This window comes from Saccopteryx bilineata, chromosome 2 (assembly GCF_036850765.1).
Source record: "Saccopteryx bilineata isolate mSacBil1 chromosome 2, mSacBil1_pri_phased_curated, whole genome shotgun sequence".
Lineage (NCBI taxonomy): Eukaryota > Metazoa > Chordata > Mammalia > Chiroptera > Emballonuridae > Saccopteryx > Saccopteryx bilineata.
In genome coordinates, this window is record NC_089491.1 from 342524693 (window position 1) to 342541586 (window position 16894).

A 16894-nucleotide genomic window follows, 5' to 3' on the forward strand; every position below is an offset into this window, starting at 1 on the left:
GGATATTTTTCTGACAAAACAAAAAGACAAAACAGATTATTTACTATTTAAGTACACAGCTCAATAGACAAGGGAAGGGTTCCCCCTAGTGGCCTCTCAGGTGCTCACAGGCCGCATCCTTGGAAGGAAGAGCTTAGGCTCTGGCACCAGAGATTTCCACTTATACACAATTCACTCAAGGATTTTAGACAGAAACATTAAAAATAAAGACTGAGATCTCGACAAACACAAAGGTGTCCCTGGAAGTCTTGAGACAGGACTGATTTAACTCAGTCCCTACTCAGATCTCTTCCTGAGAGCCACCACCAAATGTGGCACCACCAAATGTCCCCACTCAGGTCTTTCTCTGAGAGTACAACCAGATGTCTCTGGAAGTTCAGGGTTAACTTAGTCCCCACTAATGGTCTTCCTAGAGCACAAGCAAATGTGAAAACACAAACAGACGCCTCTGGAAGCCTGAGGCAGTTCTGATCAACCTGGTTGACTCAGTTCCCACTAATTGTCTTTCTAGAGTACGAATAAATGTGCAAACACAATGGATGTCTCTTCCAGAGTACAACCAGATGCGTCCCAGATAAGCCTAAGGCAGAACCCAAAACTCCACTGATGTCTTGGTCTTGGAGAGCCCACCACATGAGTAAGATTGCGTCCAATCCTCATATGGCAGATCCAGACAGACAGACTAGTCCCAAACAGCAAAACAGAAGATTGGCTCTACCTACACACCTCCGAAGTCCCAAATCAGTAAAGCAGAAGGTCTGCCTTACCTACATATCTCCGGAGTCACAAACAGCAAAACGAATGATCTGCCCTACCTACATACTAGTCCCAAACAGATTGACCAGTCACAAACAGAAAGCAAGAATTAAGAGGAAAGCTAGAATTCAGTAAAGCAAAAGAGTTGCTTTACCTACCTCCTTGATTTCTCTGCCGAATTGTCCAAATCATCATATTTGGGAACCGGGAGTTGTCTGCTGAAGAACTGTCCAAACCCACAGGAAAACGGGGAGCCCTGATAATATCTCAGGTGGTGCCTCTTCTCGAGTTTCCAGCGGGATCAGGCAGCGCCCCGGAAAGAGCAGCTGATTCAGAGAGTCTCTACCCGGTGAAGCGAAACAGCATAGCCCCACGTTGAGTGCCAAATGTTGTAAAGTACCTGTACCTCACTTCCGTGGGTTTATGTAGAGACACCAAGTCCAGATGAATTTTGAAGGGTTTTATTAGAGGAGGAGATTTATTAACTATGCCGGCCACAGATGACTAACACGGGGCATTGTAGACCCAAATCGTGTGTGCCAAATACATCTCAGAGGCTGGTTATATATACCCTTGATCACACACAGGCTGGGGGGAGCATGACATCATGGCACAAGCTTATAACATTTGTTTAGGGAATCCATAGAAACATTAAAACTTTTAAGGTAACACAATCAAAGACATTTACAAATCTTTCAGTATTTATCTTCCCTCCTTTGCCTAGAGGTATGTTACTCTCAGTATTCCAGGAATGGAGGAAGAACCAAAATCAATGTAGGGTAGTATGTAAATTCTGTCTCTTATTGTAAGAGTAAAGAAGTTCCTCAGACAACCCTTATTCTATAGTTAAAACTAAATGACCCATTGTCCTTGTAAGTCAGGAAGCTTGCACATTCTCTCTCTCCTCTCCAAGGAAAAGATGGGACAGAAAGCCTGGCCTTTTCTCCTAAAATATCAATATTAATTTTGCAACTTTTTGGTACCTTACCACATGTAAAGCCAGCAGCCACGGCCACTATCACAGCAGCCTCCTGGCCCATGCAGGTTCGCATTGGATTCGGACAGTCGGTAAAGAAACAACGGAGCCAAGAACTGATGGGCCATAGTCTTTAATCCTAGCTTGCATCCGGCGGGCAAGTAAAAATACACACTGGACTCCAAAACCCACTCACATTCAGTGCTCACAAAGCCACTGACTTATCCGAGTTTCCTAGAATCAAAGGTTTCTAGCTCACCAGCCTTATTCTCCTCAGTTCCCCATCTCCTTCCTTCTCCCTGCATAAACTGCACAAACTGGCCTCTCACTCAACACTCCGCCATCTTGGCTGCTTCTCCTGGCCTCCTCCACGTGGCCTCCTTCTGCTCTCTGCTCTGCTCTCTCCTCTAATGTCAGGAACCAAGAGAGCAAGCTCCCGCTCCGTCCCCATTTTATATTGTAGCTTCACAACCTCTAATCCAATATACGAAATAGGGAAGTCTCTAATACAAAGTCACTTCTCTGAGGCATGATTGGATTGTACCACCCCATATCATAAAGGGTGGGAAAGGCTTAATTCCCAAAACCAAGCCCCAGGCTACAAGGATTCTCAACACACATTAATATCACCTGGGCGACGGCCTCACGTAGGCAGCGCCATTTTTAACAAAGTGAGCATAATACATTTTATCTGCCCAACACCACACATGCTTTCTGGAACAGAGAGCAACAGAAATTGGCCGCCATTACCATACACTCATCCTTGAGGCAGTATCTTCAGAACTGCCATGACAACCCAGGAGACCATACTCTATTAGAATGGGTGATGGCTGCCATTTGTATGGTCTGGCAGAATGCTGGAGACTTGCCAGGGTTGGTGGCAGTGCTACAGTGAGTTAGTAAAGGTCCTTCAGGAACTAGGTATGAAGAATGCAGCTTTCAACCCTGAGTCCCATGGACCAGACGAGGAAGTGTTTATGGCAAAAATGAGGGACTTTATCCTTGCTAGTGCCCTGTCAGCCCTTTTTGGGCCACTTGTGGCTATCTTGGGCCCCTATGTGGGGCAGCTCATCAATGCGGTTACACAGATGGTAGCAGATTTGGGAGAGCTGGAGGCCTCTTGGGATCATAAAGCAGTGAGGGCTGCTGCCTATGTCCCCCTCCCCCCCCCCCCCCGACTAACAAGGGAAACAGGCCTGTAAAGGTTACTTGAACACAGATGTGGGTAGATTTGATAGCAGCTGGAGCAGATAAGGGGAAATTGGATGGCCAGTCTAATAAAATTCTTTTGGAGCTTTGGTGACAGCTTAAACCAGAACAGAAGTTTCAGCCACTGAGATGAAAGGCCTCAGCAGCTACCAATAAAACGTTTGGTGCGCGGGCAGCTCGGTTACAAGATTATATGATGAAGACAACTGAGGGAGAGGAGAACTCCCAAGACCCATTGTACCAGTTTGAATAGGAAAAGGGCCAAGGGACCCGTCTAACAGGGATGGGCGGGGACTGGGGGCCACACGTGGAACTGGCTATCCACTGGTCCCCTTCCAATGTGCAACAGGTGTTGGCCTTGGTGCATACGGGTGCAGAATGTTCCCTCCTCTATGAGAACCCAGAGCGGTTTGCTGGGACCCCAGTGGCCATTGACGGTTATGGGGGCCAAACTGTTCAAGTGAAACCAATAACTATTCCATTGTGGATAGGGAGACTGCCTCCTAAGCCATATAAGGTGTATGTATCTCCTATTCCTGAATATATTTTGGGGTAGATGTCTTGCAAGCATTGTGGTTGGAAACCACAGCTGGGGAGTTCTGGCTGTGGATCAGGGTTGTGAAGGCAGTGTTGCGGGACATGTATCACATTCCCCTTTGCAATTACCCATTCCTCGGCATGTGACTAACACCAAGCAGTACCGCCTGCCAGGTGGTTATGAAGAAGTCACAGGGACGATCCTCGAACTAGAAAAGGTGGGGATCATCCAGCCAGCGCACAGTCCTTACAACTCCCCGGTATGGCCTGTGTGCAAACCAGACATAGTCAATGATGATAGATTACAAAGAACTTAATAAAGTTGTTCCCCCTTTGCATGCTGTTGTTCCCTCAATAGCTCACATGATAGATCAGCAAGCATGAGTTGGGGACATACCACTTTGTGGCAGACTTGGCCAATGCCTTTTTCTCTATTGATATAGCTGCAGAGAGTCAAGACCAATTTGCCTTCAGTTGGGAAGGGAGACAATGGACCTTTACAGTGTTATCCCAGGGCTATTTGCATAGCTCCACCTTGTGCTATGGGCTGGTGGCTGCTGACCTGGCTAAATGGAAACAGCCAGAAGCAGTTCGCATGTACCATTACTGACGATATCATGCTAACTAGTGATTCTCTTCCAGAATTGGAGCAAGCTGTCCCTACCCTACTATCCCATTTGAAAACATGTGGCTGCCAAGTCAATGAGAACAAATTACAAGAACCTGGGTTATCTCTTAAATTCTTGGGAGTTGGGTCAGTCCGCTCAGCCTCCGCCGCCGCCCCTCTGACAGCGCTGCGGCGCCACCTCGGGCCGGCAGTCCTCCGCGGGAGGCAGCGAGGCGGCGGGCGGGCGGGCGGCCGACGGGGGCGGCCGGCGGTCCTGCGCGCTCGGTTGCGGCGGCGTCCTCATGGGGTCGGCGTGAGGCGCTCTTGCGCGCGGAGGACACTTCTGCTGCCCGGAGAGAGCAAGCACCCATCTTCCACAGGACTTGGAATTCTTGGAGGACTGCCTTTGTGAAAAGCTGGCAATCATTTCTTTAAATCCATCTTAGTTTTCCTGTTTGTTGCATTTAAGAACAGCCAGAAACCATGAACAGCTTCAGTAATGAAGAGTTTGACTGCCTTTTCCTTGATGAAGGCTTTACTGCCAAGGACATTTTAGACCAAAAAATTAACGAAGTTTCTTCTTCCGATGATAAGGATGCCTTCTATGTTGCGGACCTGGGAGACATCCTAAAGAAACATCTGAAATGGTTAAAAGCTCTTCCTCAGATCACCCCCTTTTATGCGGTCAAATGGAATGACAGCAGGACCATAGTGAAGACCCTCGCTGCCATCGGGACAGGGTTCGACTGTGCCAGCAAGACTGAAATACAATTGGTGCAGAGTCTTGGGGCGCCTCCAGAGAGGATTATCTATGCAAATCCATGTAAACAAGGGTCTCAGATTAAATATGCTGCCAATAATGGAGTCCGGATGATGACTTTCGATAGTGAAGTCGAGCTGATGAAAGTTGCCAGGGCACACCCAAAGGCAAAGTTGGTTTTGCGGATTGCCACCGATGATTCCAAAGCAGTCTGTCGTCTCAGTGTTAAATTTGGTGCCACACTCAAAACTAGCAGGCTTCTTTTGGAACGGGCAAAAGAGCTAAATATTGATGTCATCGGTGTCAGCTTCCACGTGGGAAGTGGCTGTACTGACCCTGAGACCTTTGTGCAGGCCATCTCGGATGCCCGCTGTGTCTTTGACACGGGGGCTGAGGTTGGTTTCAACATGTATCTGCTTGATATTGGTGGTGGCTTTCCTGGATCTGAGGATGTAAAGCTTAAATTTGAAGAGATCGCCAGTGTCATCAACCCAGCCCTGGACAAGTACTTTCCGTCAGACTCAGGAGTGACAGTCATTGCCGAGCCAGGCAGATACTATGTTGCATCAGCCTTCACACTTGCAGTTAACATCATTGCCAAAAAGTTGGTGTTAAAGGAGCAAACAGGCTCTGATGATGAGGAGGAGTCGAACGAGAAAACCTTTATGTATTACGTGAATGATGGCGTGTATGGGTCGTTTAATTGCATCCTCTATGATCATGCCCACGTGAAACCCCTTCTGCAGAAGAGGCCCAAACCGGATGAGAGGTATTACTCGTCCAGCATATGGGGACCGACCTGTGACAGCCTGGACCGCATCGTCGAGCGCTGTGGCTTGCCTGAGATGCACGTGGGGGACTGGATGCTCTTTGAGAACATGGGGGCTTACACCGTGGCTGCCGCTTCCACCTTCAATGGCTTCCAGAGGCCAACCATCCACTACGTGATGTCAGGACCCATGTGGCAACTGATGCAGCAAGTCCAGAAGCAGGACGGCGGCCCCGGTATGGAGGAGCAGGACATTGGTGCTCTGCCCGTGTCCTGCGCCTGGGAGAGTGGGATCAAGCGCCACCCGGCGGCCTGTGCCTCAGCCCGCATCAATGTGTAGAGGCTGTTCCTGTAGCTGTCACTGTGTGTGGAGCTTGAATTAAGGGATTCGGAGGCACCATTTAACTTAATTATTGCTAGTTTTGAAATGTCATAAGTAGGGTGGGCACAGATGGAACAGTATGGAAGGCTAGGAGACCGGGGTCACACTTATCCGTGTTCCTATGAAAACTATTTGAATATTTGTTTTATATGGATTTTTATTCAATTTTCAAACATGCTACTAAAGAGTGCCCCTCAGCTGCCGAGCAAGCATTTGTAGCTTGTATGTGGGCAGAATGGGCCAGAAGCTCCGTGTTGTGACCTGTTTTAAAAATAAAGTACCTTGAAAACTAAAAAAAAAAAAAAAAAAAAAAATTCTTGGGAGTTGTCTGGTCGGGTAAGACAAAAGTTATCCCTGACGCAGTTACAGATAAGATCCAAGCATACCCCGTGCCCACTATGGTAAAACAGTTACAGGAATTTTTAGGTTTGTTGGAGTATTGACGAGCATTTATACCCCATTTGGCTCAGTTACTACACCCCTTGTACAACCTTATTTGAAAGGGGGTTTGTTGGGTTTGGACTGAGCAGGCACACAGTTCATTTGCAGCAGCTAAGAGAGCTGTCAAGGTGGCACAGGCTTTGAATGTGTTTGATCTTGCCAGGCCCGGTGAGCTGGACGTTCATATAACCTCAGAGGGGTTTGGATGGGGCTTGTGGCAACAGACAGAGAGCTTACAGCAACCTATTGGGTTTTGGTCCCAATTGTGAAAAGGTGCTGAAGTTCGTTATTCATTAGTGGAGAAACAGCTGGCAGCTGTGTATGCTACCCTCCTGGCCACTGAGAGTATTATGATCACAGCACCCGTTAAAGTCAAGACAATATACCCTATTGCAGGATGGGTAAGAGATTGGTCAAACCCCATAGTGGTATGGCCCAAACCTCCACCTTGGCTAAGTGGGGTGCCTACCTGCAACAACGCTGTGCTCTTAGCACCAACCCATTGAGGGCAGAACTGCAGGAAGTCTTGGGTCCAGTCACCTATGCGACCTTAGAGTCAGGTGCAGCTGGGGATCAGGAGGCAGAACTTGAAGTCAGTCCCTACCAGAAGGGGCGGGTGCCCATCCCCGAGGATGCCTGGTATACTGATGGTTCCAGCAGGGGCGAGACTGCCAAATGGATGGCCATAGCCTTCCATCCGGCCTCTGAGACTATTTGAATGGACACGAGTACAGGCCAGAGCAGCCAATGGGAAGAATTAAGAGCTGTTTTGCTAGTTGCCCTTCAGCTCTGGTAATTTGCACTGACAGCTGGGCTATCGTGGACTGACCCTTTGGATTGCTACTCGGCACACTAAACAGTGGATGGTAATGCATCATCCACTGTGGGGTCAGGCTATGTGGTGGGACTTATGGGAAATAGGACACCAGAAGCAGGTGACAGTATATCATGTCATGGGGCATGCCCCTCTAGCCCATCCTGGGAATGATGAGGCAGATACTTTGGCAAGGGTGCGATGGTTGGAGACTGCACCTGCAGGTGATGTGGCACAGTGGCTCCACCGGCGCCTGCTCCATGCGGGACAGAAAACTATGTGGGCTACGGTTAAGGTATAGAACTTGCCCTGTCCTATGCAGAGGTACTTGCAGCTTGTGAGCAATGTGTAGTGTGTTCCAGGGAGCACCCTTGGAGACCACTGGTGTCACCCGGACAGATCCAGAGGGTTCATGTTCCACTGGCACGATGGCAGATAGACATCATTGGACCCTAACCAAAGTCAGAAGGGTACCAGTATGCAGTCACTTGTGTAGATACTGCCACCGGACTGCTTGCTGCTTACCCCACTCGTAACCCTGACCAGAGGGCAGTCATACAGGCTCTGGACCACCTGAATGCTGCATATGGGTGGCCGCTGGTTCTTGAAAGTGACAATGGTACCCATTTCACTGGTTCAGTGGTGAGGCAATGGGCTCAAGAGCTGGGGGTGGACTGTAAGTATCATGTTCCCTACCACCCCCAGGCTGCTGGTATCATTGAGTGGCACAATGGACTCTTAAAGCAGGGACTATGACAGGAGGGGGCACCAGCTCCCTTACTGGATGGACACACTGCTTATGGACAGTACTCTGGATTTTGAATGAGAGACCTCGACAGGGGAGCCCAGCTCCAGTGGAGGCCCTCCTGCATCGGACAGCTGCCCCCATTCAGTTGCAGATACGCACCAAGGACATTTTACTCAAGCCAGGTTTCGGACAGCAGGGCAACGTGCTCTTACCTGCTCCAACAGCCCTTCTTAAAGGCCAACGGCTTCAGTGGACTTGGCCCTGGACTGTACAAGACCCCCCATCTGAGATGGGTGGCCTTGTTGGCACTGTGGGGAAAGGGGTAGAGGTGGACTTCAAGTTAACTCCTTGGGCAACCAGCACCTGGCCACCTAAGGTAGAAGTGTATTACCCCTTGAGTGCTCATTATGAAGGGCATCTTCGTCATTTCCTTATGGCCAATAATGAGTTCTCTTATTTTACTACACATAGAACCAGCAGATGCTGGTGTATTGGTCAATAAGGTTTGATATGCCTGCTCAGGGCAGCCTCTGGTACCAGCTACTGTGTTGTCTGCAGACAAAACTCTGGCCTGTATTCTGCCAGAGGGAAAAGATTCGCCTCTCTTGGTGCCACTGACAGCTCTCTTGTTTCACCCATAGCTTATGATTTGTTAATTACTGTTTCTGTTTATGCAATGTACCTCACTCCTCGCACAGTGACCATCATGGAAGAAACTTGTGGTTTAGATTGTAAAGCAAGCAAAAGGGGTGGAATGTATCAAATCAGTTTGTAAATATGATTTTTGTTTGCCCGCTTATAGTTTGCATTGGGGGCTGGGCAACACCAGATATAGTTGTAAGGTATTTTCCTTGCTGAGAAAGAAAGAAGAGCGTAGGCACCAAGTGTGGAATAGCAAAAGCTTTATTTAGTAGAGCGCTTCCTGGACGAGGTTCTCTGGTCCACAAGAGAAGTCGTGCGGATTCTCCTGCGTGGGGGTAATTTATAGGGTCGTTATGGTGGTCGAGTTGATATGAAGTGGTGAAACTTCACTGGCTGACAGATGGTCATTCTTTTTCAAAGGGCTCCTGGGAAGTTTCTTTTGGTGCGCATGGGTGTGGGCGGTTCCAGCCAAAGTTCCCGGGCCTGGTTCCTCATGTGACATTCTCCCATTGCCAACCAACCTCACAATAGTGGTCTGTGAGGTTGCAGGTCGCCTTCCTGCTTGATAGGGGCCGATATCTTGCTAATGTTTACTGGGAAAGAGATTCTGCCCCCACCACCGAGAGGTGCAGGAGGATTTCTGCACCCCATAGAGGGCAAGGGATCAAGGAGAAGAGAAAACCTGCTTTTCCCTTGGCTTCTCTTGTGGCTTGCCTGTCTTGGTGAGACACCAATAAACAGAATGGCCCATCATCCTCCGACTCTGCCGTTTCTTTACTGTCTGGCTGAATTCAATGCGAACCTGCATGTGAGTGGCCACAGTGGTGACCGTGGCCCCTGGCCTTACCTAGATATAGAAATAGATTTAGATATATGCATGGGGGCATGCATATGCATGTGCGTATGTGTTTATTAGCATTCCTTTCTGAGAGGACCTAAGAGCAGTGACATCCGGTAGCAATGAGCAGCCTTGCTCCCAGATCTTGGTTTCCAGATGCCATTGTTCATGAAAAAGAACCACATCTCCTCAGAGAAATGTCTGATTCCAGGCTGGGGCTCCTCGGAGAGTGCAAGATGAGCACCAACATCTCTGTGTTGGAAAGAAGGAAGTGCTCCCAGGAGGAAGGTACACGTCCACGGGGCTCCCACTGGGTAAATCTGGGACCCTCTGAGCATCAAAATAAATCATGAGAGTCAAGAATCTACAGGTTCATACTAATATGAATGAATTAAAGAAAGAATAAATGGGGAAAAGGAAGGGTTTTCTTGGATAGTTAAAATCCCAACTAATTAATGTAGAAGGAGTGATGGAATTAGAATCACCATTACAAGGGAAATAGTGAAGTAGCAGTGGGGAAATTGGGGAGACATCACTTGCATCTAGTAGTCTAAGTTCAGCATCACCTGTAACGCGCCATCGTGCGCCTCCTGATGTGGACCACGGACAAAAACACACACCAGTTCTGTGATTCTGCTGCCAAAGATGGTAACCTGAACTAAACCATGAGGAAAACATCAGACAAACCCACACCAAGGGACATTCTTCAAAATACCTGGACTGTATCCACCAGAAATATCCGGGTCAGGAAAATCAAGGAAAGACTGAGGCACTATTTCTAATGAATGGAGATTAAAGAAACATGACCACTGAATGCAATTCATTATCTGGGGTTTCCTTTTCCTATAAATGTCATCAGTGGGACAATAGATGAAATATATCATGTGTAGAATTGCTAATAACATTTTATCCATGTTAATTTCTTGATTATCCTGATTTTGGTAATTGTACAGTGGTTATGAAACAATTATTTGCTTTAGGAAATACATGCTATGGTATTTACAGGTGAAGGGGAATCTTGTCTGCAACTTACTCTCAGTTTTTAAAATGAACAGAGAGAGAGAGAGAGAGAAGAAGAGAGAAAGGGAAAGGGAGGGTAAGTTAAGTCAGTAAAAGTATGGGAAGCCTCTCCTTTTGAGACGGGCATTTCAGAAAGGATTCCGCATTGGACCTGAGCCAGCCAGGGGTGTAACTCGAGGGTGACTCATCCTGGAGGTCACCTGTTCAGATGGCCCGGGAGCAAGCACAGCAGGAGAGGTGAGGGGAAGGCTCATGCGGCCCTGGTCAGTTCCAGTGTGTCCAGGCAGCAGGGCAGTGGTGAACTCCTTCGTGGAGGTCTCTGGGGGAGGTGCGAAGGGAAGCAGCACTTGTGACACTTGCACAATTTTTGGTTTTTCTTTCTTTAACCCTTTGAGTAGTGAGTTCTTTTCATGCTCGCTGACCCCCAGGAGTGAGGTGTTTCGTTTTGTTTTTTTCAAAAAATGAAATTAGTTCCAGTTCCAGTTTTATTAACGTAAAATCATGTTTGTTTGATAATCAATTTATGGAAACAAGAAGAACATACATTTGCCTTTTTTAATGTTGCTTTATACATTTTTAAAATAAAAATTTTTGTTATTGAGCATTTCTCGTGTACCTCCCACGAGGATATACATGAATGTTTGTACTACTCAAAGGGTTAATGATTTTACTTATTGATTTTTAGAGAGAGGAGAGTGAGAGAGAGATGGGTGGTGGGGAGGAGCAGGAAGCATCAACTCCTAGTAGTTGCTTCCTGTATGTGCCTTGACCCGGGGTTTCAAACCAGCGACCTCAGTACTCCAGGTGAATGCTGTACCCACTGTGCCACCGCAGGTCAGGCAAGACTCGCACAGTTTTAAAGTGACGGGGTTCCTGCAGAATAATAGAAATGAGAAAAACATCACCCAACTTACCATTTTGGGTTATTCTGATGATACTTCCCGGTGTTTAATTTTTAGTAAGAAAGAAAGAGGCATCAGTTGGGATACTCTGTTTTGAATTCATGACAATGTTCTTCATTAAAAAAAAAATAACCTTCCCCTCTTTTTAAAAAATCACAGGGTAGTTCTTTGCAGAATGTTGGACAATAACACCATGTGTCTGGGTGGTATAGTTGAGTAGGTGATCCAGACTGATTGGTTTTCCTGGCTACCTTCCCTTCTTCCCCCAGCCGCCTGCCCTCCCTGGGGAGCTGGTGCTGGTGATTGGTTCTGGATGTGGAAAGAGAATCCTGGGGGGCCACCTGTTGTGCTAAAAACAGGCTGTGATTTCCAAATGAGTTCTGAGCCCTCCTGCACTTTAATCTTCCCTGCTATTAGTGCTGCTTGTGCAACGCCTCCGTGGAGACTTCAGAGGACTAATGAAGGAGGAGGAAAGATCAAGTGATTATTTTTCCCAAGAAGAATCATTCTTGTCATGTCTTTCTTTCTGTGACGAAGTTTACAGCCCGCACAGAGGGTTGGAGCAGACCACATGGCTGGAACCGAGTACCAGGGAGCAGGATGCCCTTACTACCTCTGCCTCCTTGACCACGTCCCCGCACACACCACTGCAGAGACAGGGTCATACTAGAATGTACTTGAATGGCAGGCAATTTTTCATGCTAAGGACTCACTAAGAGTAAGCTCAGACGGACATCTACGCTCCTTGGAGAGAATTACACAAATCAGAGGCTAAAGGAGATTGGTTATGAGGACATCACAGTTTAAAATTGATTCAAGACACTTTGGATACATTCTCAAGCACAGGGTCACCTGGACGCCTGCATTTTGTGGCTAAATATGTATCCTGGAATCAGGGTTAAGTTTGCTTCCACCAGAATCCCTAAAGATATTGATTCTCATGCCTTCTTAGGGTGCATGTTAATCCCCTGGGAGTGCTGGTGGGAAACGCTGCTGCCTGGGCAGCACCCCAGCCCGATACTCAGACAAGCCCCCGTGGTGATTCCGATGCAGGAGGGCTGAGCCACCTGAAGTGGTACTACCTTCATGCCATCCCACTGATCGACAAGGGTAGGTCTTGTGCCACTGCAAAGGCAAGTCTTGGTTTTACTCCCTCTGGTCCCCCATCGAGAGCCAGAGCAGAACCTGGACGAAGGGAAGAGGTCCAAAGAGAACACTGGGTCCACAAAGCCCAAGTTTTGCATAGTAGTTGTAATTCTGAAAGGTTGTGTGTGAATAAAATTCGTAAAGACTTAATCTTTACTCTCCCTTGACTTAAACCCCAACGAGTTATATCCACTTTTTATATTTACGTGCTAGTGATTTTGCCATCTTAACTTTATTTTTCCACTCCACCCAGCCTTTCCGCAGAGAGTTTACCTGTGAGCAGAATCAACGAGAACATGGGGGAGCTTGGCTGGGCAGCAGAATCTATTCCCAGGGGCTCCCTTGCCCCCACACTGACAGCTGGTGCACTCTGCTCCCTCAAGGTTCACATTGCTGCTGGTTTCCTGCATCCGTTGGTGAGATTTGCACTTCGTCCCCTCTGACTGGTCTCTGCTGACCTGTCAAGTCATTGCCGGAGACCCAGAGCGACCTGGCCCTTGCCTGCTCCTTCAGGATAACCACCTGTCAGATGAGTTGCCCTGGTTGGCTGGTCCACCAGTCTGGCTTCATTCTGGGTCAGCACCACCTACTCACCAAACGGCCCAGAATTTGGAGCTCAAGTTTATGCTCATGCTTGGCAACCAGCCATTCCTGCCATATTTGCTACTAGAATAGGTAAAATGCACACTTACACCAAAAGACAGAGGTCTCTCCTGAGATCACTATCCCTTCTTCCTCTCCTGGGCTGTAATCTCCATTGTTGTTTGTAGGTAATTTGCACATGCACATGCTCTATGTCTAACCCTTTTTCTCTGCTTGTGAAGAGCTTGCCTGTAACAGTGTGGTGATTGCCAATACAGGCTTTGAATCACATGGCTTGGATGTAAACCTCAGTCTAAAACACTTAGAGCTGTGTGATCTTGGACACCTATCTAACCCTCAGTTTTTTCATCTGTAAAATGGGGATACTTATCACATGAGGGTTACATAAGATAAGGCCCACAAAACCCGATGCCCAGTGTGTGGTAAGTGCTCCAAAAATGTCGATATTACTCACATATTTTGCTTTCACTGCTTTCGAAATCGTTTCTGATGATTCAAACCACATTGATCTCTCCTACCTTTAACTTCTTTATTAAAAATTTGTATTTAACTTGTTTGGTGCTGAATGCACTGGTCATTTCTCATACTTGATATACTCAGACTTTAAGATTCACACTGTGTCCTCTCTGAAACTTTCAATTTGTTCGGAATACAGTTTTATTTTAAATTCAATGGTTCAATTAGTTTTGTGGGTCTTTTGGGAAGATAATCTATATCGAGCACCAATTTAGACTGTCAATAACTACGAGTTTGTATTTAGTGCAGTAGATGTAGAAAGCCCTGTATGAATGACTATCTCCTGTCTCAGAAAACGTTTCCTTAAGCAGAATGAAAACTGTCTTAGAATCGACCTCGGCGGAACTCTAGTGTCTACTTTAATATGAATGTATAATACTGTCAGATCTCTGACTTAGAAAAATTGCACATGGGTAGTTTCTTTGGCCTGCCCTCTCTCTAGTTTCACAACCCCATTTTGCTGCTTTGTTTTGCTGCATTTAAAAAACATGTCGGTGTCTTAAGCAAAATGTTTCATTGGCTTTCCAGTTATCTCAATATCCAGGGTTTTACTGGTTGTTTTTCTAAGTCTTCTTGAATGTGTTACTGTTTGTTTTGCTGATTCTATCTCATTTTTGGGGAGGAATACTTTCCTTTTGAACTTACTAATGAGTGCTTACAGAAAAGGGCCATGAAGACAGGGTTGGCAAGTTTAAGAACTTTCCACCCATCTATGGCTCTTGACGTCTGTTCCTGCCTCTAAATCTTTAAAAGCAGGCATGGAGAAGCTGTGGGGGAAACCGTGAGGAAAGAGAGAAAAAGGAAAGAAGGTGGAATTTTAAATTTTGACTTATGCTTTCATGGAAGGTGCTTCATGAGTAAGATTTTTTTTTATTATTATTATTACAGAATTACAGAGAGAGGGACAGATAGGACAGACAGACAGGAAGGGAGAGAGATGAGAAGCACCAATTCTTCATTGTAGCACCTTAGTTGTTCATTGATTGCTTTCTCATATGTACTTTGACCAGGAGCTACAGCAGACAGAGTGACCCCTTGTTCAAGCCAGCGACCTTGGGCTCAAGCTGGAGAGCCTTGCTCAAACCAGATGGGCCTGCACTCAAGCTGGTGACCTTGGGGTCTCGAACCTGGGTCCTCCGCATCCCAGTCCGATGCACTATTCACTGCGCCACCACCTGGTCAGGCACTGATGTGGTTTTTACAAATTGGAGGCAAGACTCTTCACCAGCAAAAAGACTGTCTCCCTTTCCTGCTAAGTATTTGGCTGTCTTGAATGGAACTCACAATGTCTCCAAGGTGTGTGTGTGTGATGCTTTTTAAAAACGAGTTTCTGGCAGCCATGCGAACATCAGTAATACAATTCATCTCTCACCTGCTTCTCCCTGAACCTATCACGCTGCATGTAAACGTAGAGAACTTGGTATTTTTTTTAGCTGGTATTTGTCAGTACGGCCTTGGAAAATTCTGCTAGGACATGATTCCTTCTAATTACACAAATAACTATGAAAATATTTGATTAACCTTTAAAATCTACATAGTCCCGTTCATAAATGTTAATATTTCATTCATCTAGTGAAGTATTATTATGACTTTACTCAGGTAGGAGGGTCAGAGCAGACACATAAGGTCACATAGCCAGTAGGTAGAACTGTCACAAACTCATGATTTGGAAGCCAAAGCCCAGTCTCTTTTTATTATGCCATTTAAATCAAGGGGAATATCCTCCATGCACATAAAGTACCAAACGTGAGAGTTCTGGTTTTGACAAGAGCACGCTATGGACTCCTTGTTTTTAACCCTGGGTCACTGAAATGTGCTGCTTCCAAGGCGTAGAGTTCACTCTTCCCTTGTCTTCTACCGTATTTCCCCATGTATAAGATGCACCTTAATTTTGGGGCCCAACATTTGAAAAAAAAATGTATTACATAAAGTTATTGAACTAAAGTTTTATTCATCATAAAATTCATTCCCATGAAAAAGTGAGAAATGCAAGTAAAAAAAACCACCGTATAAGATGCACCCAGTTTTTAGACCCCAAATTTTTTGAAAAAGGGTGCGTTCTATACATGGGGAAATATGGGTGCACCCTATACTTCTCATCTGCTCCACGTTCAGGGTGGGCTGTTGAGTCACTCAGCGCTTATCAGCTGGTTTCTGGGCACAGTGCAGGTAAATACAGTTCAGCTTCAGTCTTCTGACTCCTCAGTGTGGAGCGGTGGCACTCGACTGCGGGGTCTCCACACACTTCTGAGGAAACAGCGCAGAGGCTCCTTGCAACCTCTGGGTCCATCAGTGAACCAGCCACCGAGACTGTTCCCGAACTCTGCCTGGCTGCTGAGTTACTCTCTTTCAAGTCACACATTAATTCTCCTAAGCTCCTGTTACGCAGGCCTTCTCCAGAAGCTGGAGATGACCTACATCAAAATGTCCACTGGGACGTTCTGCCCTGGGCTCAGGCTGCAAGCCTGGGGTGGTCATCCACCTGCCAAAATCCCTGCGATCTTGTCACTATTTTACAACACTCGGTTTCACACACTCGGTCTACGTGGCTGTCTCCTACAGTCAGCACGTGTCAGTGCGGCAGGTGCTCAGGGGAGTTCTCAGTGGGTCCTCGGCCTTCTGCTGGATCCCACGTCTGTCAGACACAAATCATCCACTTTTTGTAGTTTTAATTTTTTAACGACTGTAATATAGGCCCTGGCCATACCATCTGGATTATGCGTCTTTTGAAAATATTTATCTAAACAGATGTAGTGGGGTTCTTACTAGTTCAGGGATTATTCACAAGGAATTTATTGCTAATACTTAAGCTTTAGGGAAAGAAATCGTAGCTGCTGTATACTCTCTTGCCTGCGCAGTGTTCTCTTCCCAAGAAAGAGGTGGAAACGGGTTAAACAGTTAAGATGGTAAATTTTTTTTTATAATTAAAAAAAGGTACTTAAAAGATTTTCTAGACAGTGCTAGAGATCTTCAGAGCAACTCTTGCAAAGTCCTCACAACCTTACTAGGGGCTCACTGCTGGAAGGGCTAGCTACTGAAATATATACAAGGGCTGCCTCCCACAGAAACAACACTTACACACTCTGATCTCTGGTGAAGTCCTCACCACCTTACTAGGGGCTCACTGCTGGAAGGGCTAGCTACTGAAATATATACAAGGGCTGCCTCCCACAGAAATAACACTTACACACTCTGATCTCTGGTGAAGTCCAAACTTTTTCACAGAAC

At 46.6% G+C, this 16894-nt stretch overlaps 1 pseudogene; it reads left to right on the top strand.

Annotated features, from left to right (window-relative positions):
* The first annotated feature begins 4304 nt into the window (after window positions 1-4304).
* On the top strand, window positions 4305-6231 carry LOC136326471 (ornithine decarboxylase pseudogene; annotated as a pseudogene).
* Window positions 6232-16894: the final 10663 nt, after the last annotated feature.